We start from the raw sequence: 11625 nt of genomic DNA, 5'->3' as shown, positions 1-11625 counted from the left end.
AAGCAGAGAAACAGTAAGCATAAATTAGGAGTGCCCTTCTAGCACAAAGTCCTGACTTAAAGCATCACCAACGTACTACAGATAAAATTATGCAATATTTACAATGCAATCTTATGCACGTTTACTTAAAAGCAAGTCCTACTATGTTCGGTTGGGTTTACCTCCTGGCAAATGTGCATAGGATTAATGCTTAAAAACTGTCGTTAATAGTATTGCTGCACAAAACCAGTTCTACAAGTTTATTGGTTATGGGGCTCAACATTAGCAGTGACAATAGCACAGCTTCCTCTATATATTTTTTCTTTTTGTGTGTGTCGTCCTATCATCATCTTATAGGAAACCCACAACTGGACCACGCATGTTGATAGAATAATAATGTAATCACAATATTGTTTCCTTTATCTCCCACTGAAGAAAAGCTCTGGTACAAGTAGATGTAGCAGTAACCCTACTTGGGCATTAAAGGAAGGGAAGAGGCTGTGACAGATGAACTTTGAGTGATTGCCCTGGATATCCTGCTGGGATGGGGAGGGAGCAGGGAGTTAAAAGACAGAACACAACAGGTAAACTGACAGGGCTTTGCAATGGCTGAGTGAAGGATTAGCTGGTTGGTTAGAAGTTTGCTAGGCAGGGCAACCCAGATTATTTCCATGAGGTGAAGGGAAAGATCCTAGAAGGGTCTGGAAGAAGGGTCTTAAACTATATACAATATCTGTCTATATCATCTATCTATCTATCTATCTATCTATCTATCTATCTATCTATCATCATCTATCATCTATCTATTTGTTATTGTTTAGTCGTTTAGTCGTATCCGACTCTTCGTGACCCCATGGACCAGAGCACGCCAGGCACTCCTGTCTTCCACTGCCTCCCGCAGTTTGGTCAAACTCATGCTGGTAGCTTCGAGAAAATTGTCCAACCATCTTGTCCTCTGTCGTCCCCTGTCCCCTTCTCCTTGTGCCCTCAATCTTTCCCAACATCAGAGTCTTTTCCAGGGAGTCTTCTCTTCTCATGAGGTGGCCAAAGTATTGGAGCCTCAGCTTCATGATCTGTCCTTCCAGTGAGCACTCAGGGCTGATTTCCTTCAGAATGGAGAGGTTTAATCTTCTTGCAGTCCATGGGACTCTCAAGAGTCTCCTCCAGCACCATAAATCAAAAGCATCAATTCTTCGGTGATCAGCCTTCTATATGGTCCAGCTCTCACTTCCATACATCACTACTGGGAAAACCATGGCTTTAACTATACGGACCTTTGTTGGCAAGGTGATGTCTCTGCTTTTTAAGATGCTGTCTAGGTTTGTCATTGCTTTTTTCCCAAGAAGCATGCGACTTTTAATTTCGTGGCTAGTGTCACCATCTGCAGTGATCATGGAGCCCAAGAAAATAAAATCTCTCACTGCCTCCATTTCTTCCCCTTCTATTTGCCAGGAGGTGATGGGACCAGTGGCCATGATCTTAGTTTTTTTGATGTTGAGTTTCAGACCATATTTTGTGCTCTCCTCTTTCACCCTCATTAAAAAGTTCTTTAATTCCTCCTCACTTTCTGCCATCAAGGTTGTTCATCTGCATATCTGAGGTTGTTGATATTTCTTCCGGCGATCTTAATTCCGGCTTGGGAATAATCCAGCCCAGCCTTTCGCATGATGAATTCTGCATATAAATTAAATAAGCAGGGAGACAATATACAGCCTTGTCGTACTCCTTTCCCAATTTTGAACCAATCAGTTCTTCCATATCCAGTTCTAACTGTAGCTTCTTGTCCCACATAGAGATTTCTCAGGAGACAGATGAGGTGATCAGGCACTCCCATTTCTTTAAGAACTTGCCATAGTTTGCTGTGGTCGACACAGTCAAAGGCTTTTGCATAGTCAATGAAGCAGAAGTAGATGTCTTTCTGGAACTCTCTAGCTTTCTCCATAATCCAGCGCATGTTTGCAATTTGGTCTCTGGTTCCTCTGCCTCTTCTAAATCCAGCTTGCACTTCTGGGAGTTCTCGGTCCACATACTGCTTGAGCCTTCCTTGTGGAATTTTAAGCATAACCTTGCTAGCGTGTGAAATGAGTGCAATTGTGCGGTAGTTGGAGCATTCTTTAGCACTGCCCTTCTTTGGGATTGGGATGTAGACTGATCTTCTCCAATCCTCTGGCCACTGCTGAGTTTTCCAAACTTGCTGGCATATTGAGTGTAGCACCTTAACAGCATCATCTTTTAAAATTTTAAATAGTTCAGCTGGAATACCATCACTTCCACTGGCCTTGTTATTTGCAGTGCTTTCTAAGGCCCATTTGACTTCACTCTCCAGGATGTCTGGCTCAAGCTCAGCAACCCCACTACCTGGGGTGTACGATACATCCATATCTTTCTGGTATAATTCCTCTGTGTATTCTTGCCACCTCTTCTGATGCAGACCAAAAATAATAATTAAAAAATTGACCAGGAGCACCTAAGAGACCAACTAAGTTAGTTCTGGGTATAAGCTTTCTTGTGCATGCTGAAGAGGTGTGCATGAACACGAAAGCTTATACCCAGAACTAAGTTGGACTCTAAGGTGCTACTGGACAATTTTTTAATTTTAAAACTTATTCCTTGCTTCATGGTTCTGAGTCAACTATACAGAGTGAACAGCAAATGTTTATCTGCTATTTAGTTTTTTATATTGGGTGCATTGGGCTGGGTGTGGAAGCAAGAGGTGGAATTTTTAAATGAAGCCCTAATAATAGATTGTTTGTTGAAAAGCAAGGATATTGATGCTAATACCTCTGCATGTTCAAAGTATCCTAGCTATGAACCACACTACCTGGGGTGTACGAGACATCCATATCTTTCTGGTATAATTTCTCTGTGTATTCTTGCTACCTCTTCTTGATGTCTTCTGCTTCTGTTAGGTCCTTACCACTTTTGTCCTTTATTATGGTAATCTTTGTACAAAATGTTCCTTTCATATCTCCAATTTTCTTGAACAGATCTCTGGCTCTTCCTATTCTGTTGTTTCCCTCTATTTCTTTGTATTGCTCATTTAAGAAGGCCTTCTTGTCTCTCCTTGCTATTTTTTGGAAATCTGCATTCAATTTCCTGTATCTTTCGCTATCTACCTCGCATTTTGCTTGCCTTCTCGCCCCCGCTATTTGTAAGGCCTCATCGGACAGCCACTTTGCTTTCTTGCATTTCCTTTTCATTGGGATGGTTTTCATTGCTGCCTCCTGTATAATGTTACAAGCCTCCATCCATAGTTCTTCAGGCACTCTGTCCACCAAATCTAAATCCTTAAACCTGTTCCTCACTTCCACTGTGTATTCGTAAGGGATTTGATTTAGATTGTATCTTACCGGCCCAGTGGTTTTTCCTACTTTCTTCATTTTAAGCTTAAATTTTGCTATAAGAAGCTGATGATCTGAGCCACAGTCAGCTCCAGGTCTTGTTTTTGCTGACTGTATAGATGATGACATCAAAGGTGTCATGGGCTTTGAAGACACTCGAACTCAGGACGCAACGGAGAAACGTGCCAAGAGGAAGGCACGCTTGGCAAATCCTCACCATAATCAACTCCCGCCCGGAAACCAATGTCCCCACTGTGGAAGGACGTGTGGATCCAGAATTGGCCTCCACAGTCACTTACGGACTCATTGTTAAAGCTGTGTTTATGGAAGACAATCTTACTTGGCTATGAGTGATCGCCAAGGAAGACATAATATATGGTGCTTGACAATCGGTCAGTGTAAATGAATTCTCCATGCCCTCATATCTGCAAAAATATTGATACTGCTACATTGGAAGGACAAAATATACTCCCCCTTTGAACAATGGTAGGTGACATGACAACTCTTGCAGCCCATGAAAACAGATCACCTTCAGATGAAGATTATGCATGGACAAATTGAATGAAATTTGAAATGTATTTGTTGAAACCATAGTGGCACATGGATTAACATATGCTTGAGGGAAACAATAAGTTTATCCATCTACATATATACTATATAGCTTTTAGCCTTAATTATATTTTATGGTTATTTTGCTATTGCTGTTTTCCTCCGCTTTTAAAAATATTTTAATGTATTCTCTTCCCCTCCTCTATTCTTTCTTCTTTACTTTAATTTACTATAATAATTTACTATAATTTACTATAGTAATACCAATATATATAAGTTCTTAATTTATTTACAGTGATTTTGACTGAAATAATGTGTTGTGCCATAGGAAAGTAATCACTGAGCTTTAACCTTCATTGAGTGTGTCGAAAGAAAACCCCAGCTTTGTTTCCAAACTGCCTCGCCCTTAATTCGATCTTTGGTTCTTCCTTTCATATATTTATGAATCCTTCCTGATGGATATTGGAAAACATTACCAAATACATGGAATCCCAGCCCTCTTAAGTGTTATTTACAAGTGCTATCTGCAAGGCGTGTCTTAAGTTTTAAAGCTCCCAGAATCAGGTCACATTATCTCCCTCCCATCTTTGTTGAGGCAGTTTCTCACAGAGGCAACACAGGTGTGGTGAGGCTCTGGGAATAGCCTAGCCTGGCCTCTGAGGTCGTGTGACCCTCCCAGCCCCTCCGTTGAGGAGAGTGAACTTCTGTATCTGTGGAGGTCCCCAGCATGACTGAGAGCTGCAAGAGTCACATGCAGAGCCAGATCACCCATGAGGTGAGGCAGTAGCGTAGCATGGGTTGCCAGTGCCCAGGGCCACAGGGATGGGAGGGGGGGGACAGAGTACGCATACGCATTCAACTGCCTAATGGCATCTGTGTTGAGGCATTCTCAAAGTAAAGGAAAGATTGAACTCTGATTAATAAGAATACACACAGAGGCTTGAACCAGCAAGACTCTGGGAAGGGTGCGTATAATCGTCTCTCTCTCTCTCTCTGCCTCTACCCCTCGGCCCAGGTCATTTTATTCACAAAAGAACTTTTTACTAATTAAGCACACATATTTCTGGGGTAACCAAAGAACAGAACTACAAAGGAGAGCATTTGGTAACCTGGAGGTGATAAACAAGCAATATACCGGTACATGATAAGAAGGATGGCCAGGAGGACAGCGATCATTATCACCTTTATGTGAAACCTGTTTCCTGGCCCTAAGATTAACATCCTAAGATTAACATATCAGAAAAGCTACATCAAATGAAGCTGCCCACTATCTTTGATGACCCAGGATGCCTGCCTGGCATTTGATTACACATGAAAAACCAGCCATCTGGTAAGCGCACATGCGCATAATTAAAAATAATCTGCTGAACACGTGAACAATTCCAATTTGGCCTTCCTGTGTCCAGACAGTGAGTTGCTTTCTTACTGCAATTCACAATCTGAGCACAAGAGGTGTCTGGCGGTGCTGCAACTCTAGGTGTGTATAATGATATTGCATCCAGATGTTGTGTCACCTTTCCCCAATCATGGAGATTGGTATAACTTATGTAACCTTCAGGAATCCATTTAGAAAACCACTATCCCATGTGTGTGGCATGTGCCATATGAAAGGCTGTGTACAAACAGGAATCATACAATTTCCTAAGGCAGCGTACATATCATATGTTTCACTCAGACAAAAATGAGAGACAGTAGGAACTTTAGCTAAACACATCCACATTTTATAGCTTTAACTAGAAGAAGTGTCAGGGGGAAGATAGATACATTGAGTACTAGGTATCAAGAAAACAAATAATATACATATTAAAATCAGCATAGAGTTCATATGTAGCTGAGTAATTAGAGCTGCTAAAAAAGTCTCTGATTCCACTGGAACATCATGATGCTGAAATTGTGTCCTGGCATCAGAGTCCAAGGTCTTCAGCATTCCCCATGTCACCTTCGGGCATTCCTCAGCCTTTCAAGGATGAGGATGGACACGATGGACTTTCGCACGGGGCTGCTGAGCCTGTAGAGGCAAAGTCAGGGTCATGGTCCTTGCAAAGTCTGGAAGGGGTCCTGCAGGCCTTGGTGCCAGCACATGTTTTGGCCTATAGGGATGGATACAGCGACCTGGAATCCACACCTGAGGAAGTAAGAACAGTAGGGCACCCTGCCCCAGGTAATTAAAGGACCAGGTCCCTCTCACTGCAGGTTGGGGAGCTGCTAGTATGTCACTAGAGGGTGTTCCAGAGGTCGTTCCAGAGATACCTCTTTCCTACAATGGTATTTCATAGGAGAAAATTTATTGGGAAAGGAAACAGTTAATTAATTTAAGGTAAAGTTAACAGGAGTTAAAGCGCAGGAAAGACATCCACCAATGATATCCTTAGCTTGCGTCAGAGAATGGAAAAAATATTTTATGCATTGTTTATGCAGCTGCTTAGCTCCCTGTGAAAAAATGCACGGCTGTCAATTGCATTAGAAAATAATGGACAGAAAGATTTCAGAGCAAAATCAGGATGTTGATTTCCTTCTGAAATTATATCTTTGAATCCTGTATGGGAGCGAACATGAGAGTAAACACGAGGAGCATGGAAAGGTGCAATTCTATTTGTCAAGAGATTTTTCAGTGTTAAGAACAAAGAGTAGGTTAAAATCTAGCATGGAGAAAGATAGGAATTAGCCAAATGTGATAAAAAGATATCCCACTTCACACAAAATGCAGTGGGAGTGTAGGCTGGTCTCTGTCAGTTTTCTGATTAGCTGCAAAAAAATTATGCCAGTTATTTTCAGAATCCTTATACGTTAAAACACTCTAGAGGTGTTGAATAGGAACCTGTTGTTGTTTTTTGAACAGAAACCAATTTCTAGGGTACCTGTTGAATTAAAACTAAGCACGAATCTTTAGGAGTGTTAAAATAAACTATCCCAAGTTAATCAGTAAATGCAAACTGATAGGAATGAGAAGAACTCATTAAGGACTCGTGCTCCTGTTTTAGAAAAAAGCAAACAACAAACAGCAATATCAAATCCAGTGTTAAGCAATTTAGAGTGTAGTTACTCTAAAATCACTATTCTGTCAGCAGTTTCTGGAGAGAAAAATAGTCCTATAAGTGAAAACATTGTATTAAGGAGAATCACGCATCTGAGTGACTCCAAAACTCTGCAACTGCTGTAAAGTAAATTCATTAGGAATTGTAAGTTCAGGGAGGAAAGGAGAAAAAACAGTCTGCAAAAAGCGATGAAGAATAAATCTCCCTGTCTGAGGTGGAATCAGACCTGTATGCTATGTCTTAATTTTATAAACCACCATAGGGAACTGGAACTGAAAAGTAGCAAGTTCTGCTGTCATTAGATTCAACCCAGCACTGCCCTTAGCGGCATGGCGCAGATCTGTCACAGGAGACTGTGTGTTAAAAGCAACTGTGTTAAAGCAATAGCTGGCTCTGCTGATTTAGCTTCAGTAAAAAACTGACAATCAGCTGGCACAACAGTCTGTGTTCTCCCATTTAGGCCCAGGCTGGAAGGCCACCCATCGTGGCATTGCCTGTCTTTAGCAGGATGAACTGAAGGAGACAAAGCTGCTGCTAGGAGGGCAGATTTGTGAGTCTCAGTGTCAATATTCTGACAAGGCTTAATCATTTGAGCAATCTCTGTTTCTGGCTTCTGGTACATTGCTTTAAGAGCAGTCTTGCAATCAGCATTTGCATTTTCATAAGCCAATTGTTTCACTGAAACTTCAGAGTCCTCAAGGTTTGGAATTAAAGTACTGGCTCCTCTTAGCCCATCAAGAATGCTATGCAAGCCATTTTCTGTCACACTTCGCTTCAATTGTTTAAAAACTGTGAAGGGCAATGATTCATGGGCTCTCTGTTCCTGTGCATTCTGAACAACAGGACAGACTGATAATAATGGTAAGGTGTCAGCTGTTTTTTCTTCACTGCTTCCTTCTGCCATATTTGGAATAGTCAATTTTTGCACTGTGGTCTGAACCCCTTGTGGGCACTGGTCCACCGAAGGTGGCATGGAATTTACATTCGACCCAGGCAAATTTTGGGCAAAGGAAGGTGCCAATGGAATTACCTTTGGCATGACCTCAGAGGAGAGAGGCTGGAAATCTAGAGGCTGAGATGGAGGGAACAATATTATGGTATTTTTAAAGGCAGCTGGGGGTTGCAACAATGTGGGAGCATTCACAGAGACAACTGGTGGCTGCAGTAAAGGGTTAGAAAGCTTTCCAACTGCGCCTCTACACAATTGCCAGGTGTGCAAGATTTGTACAGATGCCTCAGGATGTCTATGGAGTGCATCTCCCAGCTCATTCCATTTCTTAATGTCATACGTACCCCCCTCTGGAAACCAGGGGCACAGTCTAGCAATCTCTAACAACAATTTTTCTACTGGGGTGCTAAATGCTTATCATGCCCTGCCTGAGCTAGCAAAAATAACAAATTTTTCCTATGCTTTTCCTGCCCATGTGAAAGCTTGCTTCCCATGATCTCACCTGAAGGGTAATAGACGCGCGTCTTTGGGGCTCGTTCCGAGCGAATGAGATCCTAAGTCCGGGAATCGTTTTGCAGGAGATGATCCACCACGACCGAGGGATAGCAGGTTGCTAGCTCCGAGGGGAGTCCAATCCTGGGGGTTTCCTTTTGTTGAGGTTTCCTTTTAGCTTTGCCTCACACGCTGAGGTTTTTTTACAAGCCTCACACAGTTTCCTTTTTAAGTTTGCCTCACACAGGGCACCACTTGAGGCGTTCTCAAAGTAAAGGAAGGATTGAACTCTGATTAATAAGAATACACACAGAGGCATACACACAGAGGCTTGAACCAGCAAGACTTTGGGAAGGGTGCGTATAATCGTCTCTCTCTCTCTCTGCCTCTACCCCTCGGCCCAGGTCATTTTATTCACAAAAGAACTTTTTACAGAGTGTTTGTAAGAACCAATCAGATTTCTTCTGAGCATTTCCACAAACCCCAAGTGGGAACAAAGTTAAACTACCAAAACTAATTAAGTACACATATTTCTGGGGTAACCAAAGAACAGAACTACAAAGGAGAGCATTTGGCAACCCCAAAGGTGATAAACAAGTGATATACATGATAAGAAGGATGGCCAGGAGGACAGCGATCATTATCACCTTTATGTGAAACCTGTTTCCTGGCCCTAAGATTAACATCCTAAGATTAACATATCAAAAAAGCTACATCAAAAGAAGCTGCCCACTATCTTTGATGACCCAGGATGCCTGCCTGGGTGTGTATGTGACTTCTGAAGAAAGAGAAATGGAACAGGGATGCAGAGGTATGGATTGATCATATCAAAATAGTTTAAACCCAGTCAATGCAATGCTTTCGTTGCTGACACAGATGGCTTACTCTATATTTATTATAATTCCTCATAGTAATCCCACCTGGATCACTACATGTGTCACCCAGGAGATCGCAGCCACAGAGATAAGAAAAAGTTGTTTTGTTGTCTGGAGAGGTCACTTCCTGGTTTGCTGCATCAAGGCAACACTGGGTGTTGGAATTTTGGGCCCCTAACAATTTCGCGCCCAGGGAAACCCACGCTACGCCACAGAAGCAGGTTGAAGATTTCACCCCATCTCAACAGAACCTGCCACGGTGCAACGTAGGTAAGGGATGCTTTGGTAGGGGCGGCAGCTGGAGGGCACTTCCTGTTTTGCCTCAAGTGGCAACACGGGATGTACCACCGCTGGTCATATGGCCTCAGGAGCAGGGCTAAAAGCAGTCTCCCTGTACCCATGTTGGTTCTGTCCCCCCCCAAAGTCTGAATAGAGCAAATAGTGCATCATACCAAATCCTTATAAATTTTATAATATGGCGTCATATAAGTGGGGAAGATTTAAAGCACAGTCTGGTTGTCACAGTCTGGTTCACGGGCGATCAAAGTCCTGGCAGGGGACGTCGGGACCGGGGGCAAGATGGCGGGGTGGGAGCAGGAACGGGGGTCCAGAAGCCAGGAGTCAGGAAGCCAGGAGTCTGAGGGTCAGGAAGCAAGGAGTCAAGAAGTCAAGGATCAGGAAACAATAAACCAAACGCAGCAAGGCAGGGAACGTGTTGCTGCGGCAAAGAGCCAAAGGGAAATGCTGACCTTATATCCCTTCCCGGCTCTTGCCACCAGGTGCTGTGAGTTACCAATCGGCCTCACCTGTGTGGCCTTGCCTCTTCAGAACAAACTTAGGAAGACCCCAGTCCTGCAAAGTCCTATTGGTCACAGGGCCTGGCTCCTGCAAGCACACCTGGCACTGGTGGATGGAAAACGGGAGATGTGATTTCCCTCTGCTTATGGTTTTCTCTTGAAAACTACTTCTAACCAGCCAGTTTACTTCTACACATGCAGCCCCGACAGGAGAAAAATGACTAGAATGTAGAGATTCTAAGGCACAGAAAGCAGAAGACCCTCCAGCCACACTTCATCCTCCCTGCTGACCATCGCCCTGCAATTTAGGGAGCATCCATGTTGACCCAATTCTGCCCCATGAAGAGTTTTGAAATTCGCAACTGGTGGTGCAATATGAGAAGGGCTACACTATTAAACAACATGCTGTGCACCCATGGGTGGGAAGAGCTGCCCACGCGGGTAGGGCAAGCGTCCCAGGGAAGTGGTGTGGTGATGTCACCCCCCTCAGGGATAACACCCAGGGCGGACCGCACCCACCGCACCCCCTTCCTCCGCCAGTGGACCCTCTGTAACATATTGTCCTGGGAAGATTGGCTCTAGGCCTACTCTCCTTAGAATAATAAATGTTGCTTGGATAGGCCTACCTGCAGTTTCTCTGATCTTAAAAATGTTGCGAAGGGAAGGATTTCATAACACGTCATGTTGCAGACTGCTTTTAGTTTGACCTGACTCCCTGACTAACACTTGGTTGCTAATTATTTTAACTGTTTAGAATGGAGCAATTGTTGTTGTTGTTTAGTCGTGTCTGACTCTTCGTGACCCCATGGACCAGAGCACGCCAGACACTTCTGTCTCCCACTGCCTCCCGCAGTTTAGTCAAACTCATGCTGGTAGCTTCGAGAACACTATCCAACCATCTCGTCCTCTGTCGTCCCCTTCTCCTTGTGCCCTCCATCTTTCCCAACATCAGGGTCTTTTCCAGGGAGTCTTCTCTTCTCATGAGGTGGCCAAAGTATTGGAGTCTCAGCTTCAGGATCTGTCCTTCCAGTGAGCACTCAGGGCTGATTTCCTTCAGAATGGATAGGTTTGATCTTCTTGCAGTCCATGGGACTCTCAAGAGTCTCCTCCAGCACCATAATTCAAACCCCTTCATGGATCACTGCCTTGCCATGGCGAAGGGGCTTGAATAACTCAGAGAAGCTATGACCTATGCCGAGCAGGGCACCCAAGATGGACAGGTCATAGTGGAGAGTTTTGACCAAATGTGATCCACCTGGAGGAGGAACCGGCAAGCCACTCCAGTATCCCTGCCAAGAAAACTCCATGGACAAAGACAACAGGCAATGGAGCAATTAAAATTAGTTTAATTCATTCTCCTGTTCGTTTTAGGAATTTATATGGTGCCCTTTGATTATATTTTTTTCAGGGCAGCTTGCAAATAAAATAGTGTCACACACCGCTCCAATCTCTGAGCAGTCTGAGAATCCAGGGGTTCCATACCTAAGGTCCATGGAAATGAGGCACAGCAGAGACCATGGTGTCTTTATGATATATGGTTTATTTAACATGTATACAACCTGAGCCTACGTTGGAGGGGTTCACAGCATTTAACACCCCAAGAGGGTC

Source organism: Podarcis filfolensis, assembly GCF_964270895.1.
Source record: "Podarcis filfolensis genome assembly, chromosome: 17".
In the NCBI taxonomy this organism is placed as follows: Eukaryota; Metazoa; Chordata; class Lepidosauria; order Squamata; family Lacertidae; genus Podarcis; species Podarcis filfolensis.
The sequence above is the reverse complement of the archived record's forward strand: the minus strand, read 5'-3'. Positions refer to the sequence as shown.